Here is a 13,894-nt window from a genome sequence, read left to right as displayed (position 1 = left end):
GTTGTTACAAGGTAACTCTACATATTGTTGCACTTTACTATCGATGAGTGGTACTCTTTGTGTAGAAGGTGCTAGGGAAAGATAGTAATTTGAGGATTTCTTCTCTACGTGGACCTCTTACTCGTCCTGTTAGAATGATAGCTGACTTTGAAGTAATTTATTAGAATTAATAGGACAGATTGGCATCTAATTCTAAGTTAGGGCAGATTGCGAATACCTCAGGGATTATCTCTCTAGTAAATTCCAATTGAAACTCCATGGGTTCTCGCATCTAGACTATTTGCTCCACACTAAGATAGGCCATATTAATTATTTGGCTTCACCTTGAGCTCAGTACTTTTTGACGGATGATGTCTCAGTGCCTCGTCTTTTCTGAAGGCATTTGATTACCAACCCTAGCTTCGTCTTGGTCCTTCTCGACAACACAGTCAGATGTCACGCCCGGGTAGAGATGGGCAGTTTGCTCTTAAGGTCCATATTAATTTGGAAAAACGCTCAGGAGAGATAGGATAGTTTTCTGGACTCTCTTGTTCCGGGTTACTCAGGATCGATCCAGTAGATGTTGGCATTTGATCTCATCAGGGTCGCATGCCGAGTCGCCTCTCTTTCCGTGTAGAAATCCAGCTCCATCATCAGTTGGTAGGACTATCTGAGAGGAGAGAAGTTGTCGATTCGGTGCACGGGAGTCTAGCTGGATTGTCTTCAAGCAGTGGCTTGGGGACACGGAGATTTTGTGAGATACGGCAGGTCTCTCTTTTCGACTAGCAGTAGCGGAGAATCAGTGATCTCACTCAAAAGCTAGAGAGCTCACTTCTTGTGACCTTGCGTACGGCTCTGAGTCGCTAATTGCTAGTGTGCAGAGATTCCGTCACTCAATGGATGCGCACATCGAGGCCAAAGAATTGAATGTGCTCGATATAAGACGCTGTCGCGTACAAGGATCTTGGGAGGAAGACTCCTGTAGAGACTCCCCTTTGCGCTGTCGCAACTGCACGAAGGAGAGATCCAGAGCTACACTTCGCTCTCCTAGAAGAGTATGATGTGCGCACGTGCACTAGACCTTCCTGTTTCCTCTCGAGGGATGTTCAGTATCGGAGAGAGTGATCTTCAGTGTTTGAAGCGTGAAAAACATCCAATCTCTTGGCGAGATGGGTCGCCCTGATGAGAAAGAGTCTCAATGCATTTGAGAGATAGACCCTGATGCTTGAAAGGTTGTGACCAGGAGGAGGAGAAGGGGACAAACACGACGGATGAGATGTCGACCTCCCTGAATACCTCACGTGGGGACTTCTCCTATAGGACGCACTCACTGACTCAATGTAATGGAAACAGTGGGCGTTTATCTTGTCGGATGTACGGGAGCGTCGCGAACGCGAACGTTGTTGTTCTCTCGGAAGTACGGTGGCAGGGCGCCTGGTTGCTTTATTGCTCGAGTAACATGTGTATCCACGGGGATCTCAGAAGGAGTGCAACCCCGACTAGAGTGTTTGAGCTGAGCCCACATGGAGAGAAGCTTGCCATATTCTCTATTCTCGTGCTTATTTTTTACGTGAATGGCAAGAAATAAGCTTGCTAATATTGATTGTCGGGATTTGCTCTATATCTTGCTTAGAAGACTGCTAAATGTAAGCAGACCAAAGACCTTCAAAGTACTAATGGGCTGGTTGTTCCAGAAGCCAGTGTCTTCCGACATTTGTCAATATCCAAGAGAGTCGTAAGGACGACAGCGTTAGTCAGAGAGAATCTCAGTAACCGAGATATGTGCATATATTCTCTAAGTAAACACTACACCGGTGAGAGAGACCATTAAAGAGCCAATCTTCAATCTTCAGCTTAATGTGTCACGCACAGCACTCACACCCGTCTTTGCTCAATGCGAGTTCGCGAGTACCATGTTTGTATTTGTGATGTTCTGCGATGTTCATGGAAGCTTACAAAAGTCGCAGATTCATCACTTCTCCACAGATAGTTGCATAGTATGACATGGTATAAACTGATATTTTCAATTCGGCTCGCCATGCTTCTGGTTCGTTTCGTACGTCCATTATAGGCGAGGAGTACACGATAACCAGGCGCCTCTCTACATAGACCGTCTACGCTCTCTCTCTCGTGAAAAATTAACATAAAACCATGAGTAATCGCCAGTGACCTTCAGCCATGAAACTACAGAGGTTTAAGATCATCTAGACGGGTTATTTTTTGTTCGTCGAAGGACGATTTTTGAAAAGGCCCTACGTGTATTCGCAATAGGTGATTTATGCGCTACTTATACGATTTACGCGTCTCTTGATCGAACAATACAAGTACTAGGAATAAAAGATCGACCGAGTAGAAGTATCCCTTTCATCTTCACATAGACGAGTCATTCATACCAAATCTCTCTCTGCTCAGAATGTACGGCTCTTCCAAATAAGTGTAAGAAGCGAGTCTCAGTTGCCTGGCGCTGCCGCTACTAGTCAGTCTTCTTTACTGCCTATTGCTAGGATGGAGAAAGTTCAGGGTTGTGCCTCGAGACGTGTTGAAGAGTGAGTGGTGTCTGCATCGATTTGGTGGCTAGGATATTCACCACTTGTCTGTTGAAGGGAACAAAGCGTCGAAAACCCCAGGTTCCCCTTTGTGCATTATACTGATTTTTAATTCCATATTGCGGGGGATTTCTTATTTTATGTCGGTTTCGAGTTCAGGATCTCGAGGGTGCGGCTCAGTGGTCTCCGTGATATTCGGCGGGCTCTGGGCATGGTGGGGAGAGAGTGGAACGCCCATGAATCGCATGGGCGAAGTGGCCCCGTGCTCGGGCCTCCCTCGACTCGCGATTTGGCTGCATTGCCAACTCGAGGGCTCGACTCTTCATCTCCTCCGACTTTCTAGCTCTCAGCAGGATGTGAGCCACTCTGCGATGGTCATTCCTATTTACGCCACTTTCCACCCCATCGTCCTTCGCACCTCTGGTGTTCGCTCCCACGTTCTCCTCATTCTTGCGCACGCGAGATCGGTCCAGGCCCCGTCCATGTGGCGGATTGCAAGGAGCTATCTGTGTATACCATACCAGAGTTCCATTACCCTATTGCATGAGGTTATGGGCCCCGGCCAAGAGAGGACTGAGGAGTTTCCACACTTGCGTTTCTGAAAGCCATTGTCATTTGTAACCTTCCCCAGAAGAAACCCCCAGGGCTGATCTTCGCTTCTTTAGTAATGTGCACTGGACGTTGGATACTCCTTTGCCCGCCAGGCTAAGGGACTCGCAAGAGTCTTACCTTCAGACACCACAGTTCCGAAATCACGTCATTCAACTCCTCGTTGCTGTGAGCCTCAGCTCTTCTCTTATCCACAGAGCGTGGAGTTCGAAGAAGGTGCTCAACCTCACATCCGCATAAACGAGCCGACTTCGAGTTCAGGCTAAAATCAAATACCAGTGAGGCACGACCGAGGGAAATCCGGACCTTTGTTGGCAAGTCCTTCGCAAAGTGTAATGTGTCTCTAGTCATTGCTTGCAACACGATATTGCGTGGGCCAGTCGTAGGGTTAATTTCATACCTTTTTGTTCCAAAGAGAGTAAGCCGGGTCTTTTACTTTCAAGTTCCTATGGCTATGTTGCGGCACGTCACCATGTATCAGGTGGCCTCTTTATGAGACACGCTCTTTCCACCTAGATCAAAAAATCAGAAGGGTGGCTGATACTGTTTCTCGACCCCTCTTCCTTCTTCCACATCTATACATGTCCCTGAAAGTTGATTGGGACAGATCCGTAGGGATCTTCGTGTTTAGCATATGCGATGTCCGTGCGAGACGTAAGTCTCAGGACTATTTCTTTCCACTGCAAATCCACTTTCACTTTCACAAGAGGCTTGGTGTGAGTTCCTGCGTTTCACTTTCTGCCCGAGAGGGTGTTCATCTGCATGAGACTCGCGGAGGTTATTGATAGATTGTTTCTCTGGGCATGTCTTGATTCCAGCTTGTGTGTTTTTCTTCCAAGTTTTCTCGAACGTTCTTCTCATGTCAATGTACTCTCACAGAAATTAAATAAGTCAGGGTGAATAGTACCGTTTCGACGTCGTGCACAATTAACTATTCACCAAACTCTCTCGACCGCTACCCCCTTTTACCTACTCTCTCCAGTCTGTCTTTCCCCATGTCCAGTCTCTACACTGTTGTCCTACCTGGCATAGATTATCTAAGACTCGCAGCTCGGTGGTCTATATCTCCCCCATCTTTTCAGAATTTCAAATTTACTCTGCCTCTCCCCATCAGCTTTGCATAGTCACATAACGCAGAAATAGATGTTTGTGTCCTGGGAACTCTCTTGATCTCTCTTTTGACCAGGAGATGTTGGCAATTTACTCTTGTTCCTCTGCCTTTCCTAAAACAGCTTGAACATCTGGAAGTTCAGCTTCATGTATGTACTGAAGCCTGGCTTGAGAATTTTATGCATTACTTCTACTAGCATGTGAGACTCGAGATACTCCTGGTGAGTTGTCTGCTAGCAGATATCATTCTGGCATTGCGGTCTTATGCACTAAAGGCATATTATATAGCTCAACCTTGTTCACGAAGCTCCCGTGGTGGGCCCACTTGCTGAGGGGTTTTACATACAAATTTTGCTGTGTCTATATGTCGAGTTGCCGGCGGGAGACATCCTACGCATTAGTCAACTCGAACTCGCTGTGTGAAGGATTCTGAGGAAATGCAGCTCCCTCATTGGAGATTTTCATCATCCTCCGGCCCAGGAGTTCAATCTTCCATTCGAGTTGCGAAGGAACTGACTTAGCTTTGGTTTTTTTTTTTGTAGTGATTGCTTGCGTAAGGAGCCCTAGCTTGCTTATCCTTCACGCATTTGATCAGTATGCAATGGCGTCCGACTCATTAAATCGTCTCCATCTGATGCAGATCTACGACCGTCTCGCTAGTTAAGTCCAGTTTATTTCTCTCGGTTGCTGTAGGAAGATGCGATTCTGCTATAACGAGTTCTCTCTGGTGGTATTCTGTGCAACTCCCTCTCTATACCAGAATCTGCCACTCCGCTGTGCTGTTAGAGAGCTCAGCGATACCATTGCTAGTTTCCACTTTTTTCGAGCCACGATGGAAGCCCTATTGCCTGAAATGTCCCGCCCATTGCGTCCTACTCTCTCACTTTCGTTGATAGCGGATCTCTAGGTCCGTCTCCCATTGCGTGTTTTCCTCATATTTGTCTATTCTGCCATGGTTGAATCCTCACTGAGAAAGACTTGCTTATCTCTCCTGGCTTGCGGTTGGTCATTCTTGAAAACGTGGCGTGAGTCTATTTCAGAAAGTTGCGCTCTCTATCTCTTTATGCTGCGTTTGTTTCAATCTCACTTTGCTGTATTGCTACTTGCGTGTTCTTCTCTGAAGCGTCTTAATCATACGTGAGTCTCACACTCTAGTGGCTCTGGCACTCACCACACTTGACATAGGAAGTAGCCCTAAAGGCCACTACAACCACTGCTTTGACTCGCGGCAATATCGAAAACGATGAACTAGCGGAGTTAGTCTTAGTGAGAAGTCATAAGTAAGAAGTTAAAGCAAGGAATTTCTGTTCCTATTAGTGTAGTCCGCAGCGAGTGACATCTCCATGTCATTCTTGACTGGTTTGGGCCCAAGTGTGCGGTTTTCTAAGAGTTACGGACTCTAAATGACTATAGCTTGTGTGCATGTGAAGTACCTGCCTTGTTCGTTTGATCGCTGGTGACATCTCAGGAGTGATCGTATTGTCATCTCCATGCAAGACTGGTTATTTGAGATAAACTTTAGAAACAACTCAGAATGTCCTTTTTAACAACTTAATGGATGCAACCTGGCGACAGGCTTAGCAAATGTAGAGCTCGACCACCCATGGACTCTTGATGACCGATGAGTGAGTCTTAGTATGAATATAGACCCGTGTAATATAATACTATTAGACGTGCCATCTCTTAAAGACTGTTGCAGTGTATGAACATAAATAAGAGTTGCATAGGCCTGATCTACTCCATTTAGGTGGCCATTTTCTTCTTTCTAGGAGTTGACTCCCCAGGGCAGTACTAACATTCCGAGATTTCTGGTATTACTCGTCTCGTTCGAAGAACGAGTTGCTAATTTTATTGTACCTTTTATGACTAAGAGTCAGCTGGTGTCTACGTTAACCAAGGTTGTCCTCTCCGAGGATATTGATGCAGAGGGAATAGATGGAGGCAGAGAGAAAAAAGGTGGGTTAATACGTTTGACCAGTAGGCACCTAAATCACGTGGATTGTGTATTACACATGGTTTCCTGCCAGTACTGAAAGTAAAGCCGCCAGTGACGATTACTAGGTTGTAGCTCATGAATCATATCATGGGAAAACCTAGACCTACTTAATTTTCCAACAAACTTCATCTCACATGCACCAAAAGATCGTGAAAATGGTTCCGTGGGTCAATAAGACTTTGTTAGACGAGGGAGCTACTCCATCCGAGTGGGCGCAACTGTGATCCCTTGTTCTGCTGTCCTATGCGCTGCTGGGTTAGAAGGCAATGCAACTAACCGGGACATCTTGAGGCCTGATACCAATAGTCTCGAATGTAGCATCCGGGATGAAAGTTTGTTGCGCACACGTCTTGCTGTCGAGCTGTATTTGAACTCCTGATGGAGCTCTGATCCAGTCTCTAAAAGGCGGACGTGACTCGCCTAGCGAGGTCAGGTCGAGTGACGCGTAGCTTCGCGTTCGTGTTGATGCTATTTGCGAGAAAGGTGCAGCCTTGATTACCTCTTAATATGTCAGTTCTGATTAGTTTAATCTCTCGAAGCCAGGAAAGGACTCGATTATCTAACTTATAAAATGAGGACTTGGAGCTCGCAGGGAAGCCATCGAGAGCCAAGTGGCCATCTTGAGCGCTCTCTCATCCCCACAATATCTTGTAAGCTTAATCTCACGAGGCCACGTCCTGGAATGTCGTTCGTGAGACCGCCTCATCCGGAGGTGCGCCGGAAGGTCAGGAACCCCTTCCAGACTAAAGCAGGGAATCGACCCTTCCTGTTCCCGATCAAGTATGGCCATTTTTAAATCCGATGTTTAAATTCCGGTTGAAGACGTTTAGGATATAAGCGTGTTGCTGTTAGAAGCACGATCAGATAGGCATAATGTTCGTCATATGTGCTGTGTGTGTCGTGTGTCTCAAAAAACCTCCCAGGTAGTTCCTAACGCTCAAAATCTGTGGTCTTGTGTAAGTGCGAGGTGGAGAGTAGAAGAAGGCGCACACGGAATTCCAGTTTGATTCAGAAGGATCACTATCGTTATGTGAGTTTCCTGTTGCAATAACAAGATAGTGTATTTGCCACTTAGTCAATGTAGTTAGTAATATCAATTATACCTACACTATAGCCAAGTACCTCACGTGGACTTCTTCCTGAGACGCGGTAGCGGGAAAGGCTTCATCTCTGCATGACGGGAACAACGTGGTTTTCTCGGGCTTGTGGCGGGATTCTCGAGTTACGACGGGGGAATTCAGGATGCCTCATGTGTTCCAGGAAAGTCCCAGATTTTGTACAGCCATTTAAGCAGATTATGCTGAAGGTGTGAAGACCTGAGGTGAATCTAAAACTCTTCTTTCACTTGCAACACCTTCTGTTACAGCTGATATACTTATCTCACACGTTCCACTCTCATAGTCCATATTGTTAGCAGACTTCCATAGCCTCTACCTTGTATCGTGTGTTCAGACAGATCCACTGTTGTCTTCCTTCTTCTCTCTAATAGTGAATGGATCCGATTCACCATGTATACGATTCTTTATTAAAAACACAATCTTAGCTGTTTCTTTGCTTATCGACAGACCACACCGGGATGACTCTAGTACCTTTCTACATCATTCTCGGTTGATGGGTTAGCAGCAGACCGGACTTACTCCCTCACCACACTAGCTCTTACTGAAGTCGACTGTTTAAAACGGGTATCTATGCGTTTCTTGCGACAATGCTCTCTTCAACATTGTGAGAGTGCAACTAAAATATGACGAAAATACATCAAGAATCCCACTGAGTGCTTCTTGAATTGCGAGAAGTGGTTCGATCATGTATTTCCCGATAGTGAGTCCTCACCACATCACGGTCAACATTCAGTTGAGACTACTTTAAGGACCATTCTTCCTTGGACATTTAAGTTAAATCTGTGGTTACGGTGGTTTTTAGCACCTGAGCTATCTCCGTGTTCTAGGCCGAGATTAATTAGAGCCCAACTCAGTTGAAGCCCACTTATGTCTCCTTATAGGCATACGACGGCGGGTCACGTGAGCCTCTGTGGGTGCAGGGAAGCGGGTCTCCATGTGAGTGTCAGGGGTGCGTCATTGCTCTTAGCCATGGTAGGGAATCTGGCCTCGAGACGTGTTGAAGAAGGTCTCTCGAGGTCGTTTCTCTGTTGAGGCAGGAAACCAAGGTCCCTCGATTTGCAGGTGACGTCAGGGCTTCTCAGGTGGTCTGGGAGTCAGGGAAAATGAGGTGGGGAGGCCTTCTCGGGACCTCCACGGTTGGATTCATTTGGTGTCCAAGAGGAATGGAGGCATCCTTCAACTCCATCACAACGATCTCTCGAAAATCTGGTACAGACCAAACGCATCCGCTGCGACAGGTTTTCTCGATCCATTATCAATTTAAACATGCTCTCGTGCTCTGATTGTCCTTTTATTTTCTTGGCTTGTCCCTCTGTTGCACAAGCTCTTATTGGCGGACGTAATGAGAGTTCAAGTGCCCAGATTCTTACGTCGTGCGTCTTGGGCTTGATGCATATCTGGCAACTCCGACATGGTGAGCATGCCTCATGCACGTACGTAGGTTGTTTTCCCCACGGCGCGAGGATCTGTACGTAGTTCCATCACTGCAGGATCAGAGCTCCCCAAAAGAGTATTTTTCCCGAAGGTCCTAACTTGTTTATATGTTAGATACCTTTAGGCGATGTTGTCTATCTCACGAAGGGACGAAACCAGTTTTTAGCGGAATTTCACGAGAAAAGATTCCTATTTTACCTAGTTTTCTCCGGAAGTCTAAAGAATACTCCAAGGACACGCTTGGCCATTCAGGTTCAAATGTCATTTCTCCTTCATGTAGTCATAGCTTCATAGCTAAAATTTAAACCAGAGAGTGCTCAAATTGGCTCTGATGACAGGGTAGACTGATCGATAAGATGTCCCAGCAGGGATTATCTCTCTGGCAGGCGAGGTCTTCTCTAAAGCAAAGAAACCTCATATATAAGGATTTTTAGGCCTTGAGGATCAAAATTATCCCAGTTTTTCAAAATATTATTCAAGGGGGGTGGTTCTGGACTGTTAGGCCCCATCTGTAAGAGAGAAAAAAGCAGTGCCCAGTGCCATGGCTTTTTTCTACCAGAGGTGTCTGCCCCTGCTCTAGACAGGGTTGGAGACTGATTTTCCACCTAAGCTTCCTTCCCTGGCCAGAGCTAACCTGTCTCTTACAGGTGGAGGTGTCCTACTCCCAACCCCCCTCGTTCTACCACCCAGGCATGGTGGAGATGCACCAGGGTTAGACCTGATGGCATCCCAGATTGATGTCCAGGTCCTCACCATTAAAACCTTGGTTTGATTTCCCTTTTATTCCGCACCACCTGGGGTGGAACAGAGTAGTTTTCCGATGCTTGCCGAGCCAAGACCACTAGGAAGCACCCAACTTCTGTGTACCTGCACACATTCCTCATAACAGTATAAGTGGCAAGTCAAAGGGATGAACAGAAAACCCAAGACATCCTCCTGACAGTGGCCACACGAGTCTATTAATAACAAAAGAGGCGATGGAGGGCCCGCCTGCGAGGAAAAAACTAATCCTCTATTCATGGAATGCCAACATCATCCTTTTTATTCCTGTCCATCAGACTGTACAAAAAGAATACCTAAGGAGTTGAGACAAGAGCCACTGGAGGGCTTCGTCTGCTCTGCTAAGAGCTAGCGCTACTAAGGGAAGAAGCCCAATGCACTTTCAATCTGCCCAAATCTGGGGTGTCCCAATCTGTGTCCTCAGGAATCTCATGCTCACCAGCAATGCCTCATCCATATAGTCCAGAGGCATACCATGACAAGAATTTCCTGAGTGTCTGTGGGGTCAGGATGGTGATTTCCAGTCTGAGAGATGTCCCTGGAGCTAGAGCTCCAGCTAGCTCCCTAAAGTGCTCCTGTCTGCAGTGTCCTATAAAACTTGGAATGGGGGCCTTGCTAGAAAAGCACAATAACAGCATGGATTGCCAGTCCCTTGAAAGTCTACAATCTGGCACACAAGGTTAATAACTTTAATTCCCCAAGCAGATATGAAATGGTCAGAGGGACCAGGAAAAGCTGACTGGGGAAAATAAGTTCAGTCCACATGCTTCTGATTTAGTAAAGTAGCTGCTGCTGCTAAGTTGCTTCAGTCGTGTCCAACTCTGTGAGACCCCAGAGTTGGCAGCCCACCAGGCTCCCCCGCCCCTGGGATTCTCCAGGCAAGAGTACTGTAGTGGATTGCCCTTTCCTTCTCCAATGCAGGAAAGTGAAAAGGGAAAGTGAAGTCACTCAGTCGTGTCCAACTCTTAGCGACCCCATGGACTGCAGCCTACCAGGCTCCTCCGCCCATGGGATTTTCCAGGCAAGAGTACTGGAGTGGGGTGCCATTGCCTTCTCCGTAGTAAAGTAGAGACCACAGTAAAAGAGCAAAAGAATCTCAACTCTGAGTGTTCTTACCTTGTCTTGAAGATCTTGGACAAGCCCCCAAGATGATAACCTAGCAGTCAACGGTGACCGATGCCACTGGATTCATGGTGTCTGAAGAAGAAGATATTACTCTGGGGCCAAAGACAGTCTCAGTCACTCAGAGCTTTGTGTATATTTTATTTAAAGTGAAGGTGACAGAAAAAGCTTCTGACACAGACATCAGAAGGGGCTCACTAATTTGGGGCCATATATACTTCTCAACTAGCCTCTGAGAATAGACAAAAAACATCTCAAGGATGTGAGCATTTTGCCCAGACCCTTTCCTATAACATACATCCAAAGCTCAAAAAGAGGAATGTCCTTGAACCTGAGATACTGCTCCCTACAATGCCTACTTGTCTTAGGCAAAAGAATGTGAAAAAGAAAGCAAGCTTGCCTCCTCCTTAAAGGGGCTTTAGGCTTGGACTCTTTATCAACCTGATGGGGCAGGTAAGTATACAGTTAAACTCAGAAAACTCTAATGTTGTAATGGTGGTGAGTAAAGCATTTGTATAATATACCACTGATAACTCATATAAGTATATCACTTATAAATTCAGTATGAAGGTCAAAAGATAAAATATCAAAATAATGATAACTACAAAATGAAATAATGGAACCATGTTTGAAGAATTAGATGACAGTATGATACGAAGTCAACAAACAGAGAGACTCAATGAAGAGCTACAAATTAATTTTTTAAAAGGAAACTAACATAAATTCTGGATTTGAAAACTAAAATAATTGAAATGAAAAATTGATAGGTTCAACAGCACATTTGAGATGCTAGCAGAAATAATCCATAAACTTCAAGATGAATTCATAGAAATCAATGTAAAAATAAAGAGAAAAAAATGTTGAGGGAAAATGATCTAAGGCATCCATTCATTACACCATCAAGTATGGAAGGAGAGAGACTCTCAGAAAGCAGGGAGAGAAAGTGGAGGGAGTAAAATTACTTGTAGACGGAATGGCTGACCGGCAGGTCAGAGCGAAAGGGAGGTGCAGCGCAGGGCTCTTAGGGCGCCGGGCGGCAGCAGCCTCCTTCTAAGGCCATAGCACCCTGAACGTGCCCTATCTCGTCTGATCTCGGAAGCTAAGCAGGGTCGGGCCTGGTTAGTACTTGGGTGGGAGACAGCCTGGGCATACTGGGTGCTGTAGGCTCTTTGCCTTCCCTCTCCTTTAGCCCCCGCCCCACGTCCCAACTCTTGGGCTCCCGCAGCCCCAGCCCCTCCTGGGGGTGGGTGGCCAGGGCACCGACTCCCGCTGCAGACCTGGGTTACCTTCGCGCAGCCTGCGAGCCCCTCCGCATTTGGCTTCCAGGAAACCAGATGACCGTCCCGCGGGTCTCCGTCTGGGGCTCCCTTGGCGTGCCTCAGGCAATCCCGGGGGGCTGCACCAGCTCCAGCCCCAGCCCCAGCCCCAGCCTCAGCCCCAGCCCTACCCCCAGCCCCACCCCCACCCCACCCCCATCCTCGAAGACGAACGCCCGAGCTCGCGCGCACCCGCGGGCACACACACATATATGTGCACAGACGGTGCATGTATCTTGTTCAGTTATACTTTTGGTGGATATATGCCTGGGAGTGGGACTGCTGAATCATATGGTACTTCTAGTTTTAGTTCTTTCAGGAACCTCCATACTCTTTTCCGTAGTGGCTCTACCAACTCACATTCCTACTAACAGTGGAGGTGAGTTCCCTTTTCTCCACATCCTCTCCAGCATTTGTTATCTACAGACTTTTCCATGAGGACCATTCTGACTAATGTGAAGTGGAACCTCGTTGTAGTTTGGAGTTGAGTCTGTCCAATCATGAGTGATGTGGAGCAAGATGACCTTTTTAAAATGCAGATGCAATTCTATCACCTCCCTGCTCCAACTGCTCTTGTATTTTCCCATCATAGTGAAGATATGACCAAATCCCTTCATTGCTTGGTCCCCCCTTTCTTCTCTGATTTCTTTTCACTGGAATGCCCTCTGCACTCTTTTGGTTCCATCCCATAGGGCATTTTTCATTTCTTGAATGTACTAAGGTTCCCTTGTCACGTAGCCTTCCAAGATGATATTTTACCTGCCTGAAATTCTTCCTGCATCTCAACCCTGGTTTACGTTGGTTCAACCTATGGATCTCAACTCAATTATTAGTCTGAAAAGCCTTCTCTGACACCCAGTTTTTTGTGAGGGAAGAGGCCCCTATAGAATCTCAAAAGTATCTTGCCTGATTATCATTAGATTAGTCTCAGTGAAAGAAGGAACTGTGTTTCTCTTCTCTCCAGCATTCTATTTCCAGAAACATATTGCATTGCTCATAGTAGTGCTCAATATTATTCAGGTGTAAAACAGAAAAGATTCTGTGAAGCCTCAACTTTCACTTGGTCAGCACTTTTGATCTCTTTGTATCTTTGCGATTCAGTTCTTTTCTTTCTTCTGTTGATGTGCACACTATATTCAAGGCATGATCTAAGGCATGAAGACATATCAATAAATATAGGTTCTTGCTTTCCAGGAACTCGTACATCAGATTTCTATAATTAGGTTGTTTTTTTATGCTCTAGAACATATGTGAATTTTAGTATTATCATTTTCATTTTTACCAAGCAAGGACCCCTGGTTCTTTTTTCCCTGGTATCAAATAAACTTGATCAAGACAATTACTGTGACTGTTACATGTGGCTTCAAGATGACAGAAGACCCCCCCCCCCAGGGTGTCTCCACTTCCAGTGACAGACGCAAGCATCTTGTAGGTCAGTCTACCAAGAGTTAGAAAAGCTAAATAAGGTTAAAAGAGGTCCTTAGGCAGCCACAATCCAGATTTCAAACAAAAGCGAAGCTCAGTGAGGGAGCTGGAGACTGAGAGGGCCGCTCGTTTCCCTCGGGGCATCTGAGCAAAGCTGACTCTGTGAAGAAAAGGAAGGGAAAAAGTCAAGCAGAGGGGGCTGGCTAACACAGCTCTGGAGGGTTCCTTGGGCTGTGGAGACAAAAAGTCAAGCGCAGGCCTGACGAGTCAGTCTGGATGTCAGAAAACGTACCCAACACTCTGCCCAAACCGGCTGAGCGCTGACTATCAGTCACCTCGTGTGCTCAGGAAGAGACGGTGGGCTTCAGGACCTGCCGAGAACGCGGGACCCTGGGAGGCACCCCAGGCTTCCAGACACTGGAGACGCTGGAAAGCTCCTCCCTGGGGTCTGGGGGGAAG

At 46.5% G+C, this 13,894-nt stretch overlaps 1 pseudogene; it reads left to right on the top strand.

Moving 5' to 3' along the window:
• Positions 1-11,742: 11,742 nt before the first annotated feature.
• On the top strand, positions 11,743-11,861 carry LOC112443909 (uncharacterized; annotated as a pseudogene).
• Positions 11,862-13,894: the final 2,033 nt, after the last annotated feature.

Source organism: Bos taurus, chromosome 23 (assembly GCF_002263795.3).
Source record: "Bos taurus isolate L1 Dominette 01449 registration number 42190680 breed Hereford chromosome 23, ARS-UCD2.0, whole genome shotgun sequence".
Classification (NCBI taxonomy): Eukaryota; Metazoa; Chordata; class Mammalia; order Artiodactyla; family Bovidae; genus Bos; species Bos taurus.
Note: the sequence above shows the minus strand (reverse complement) of the source record. Positions and strands in the feature narration are given on the sequence as shown.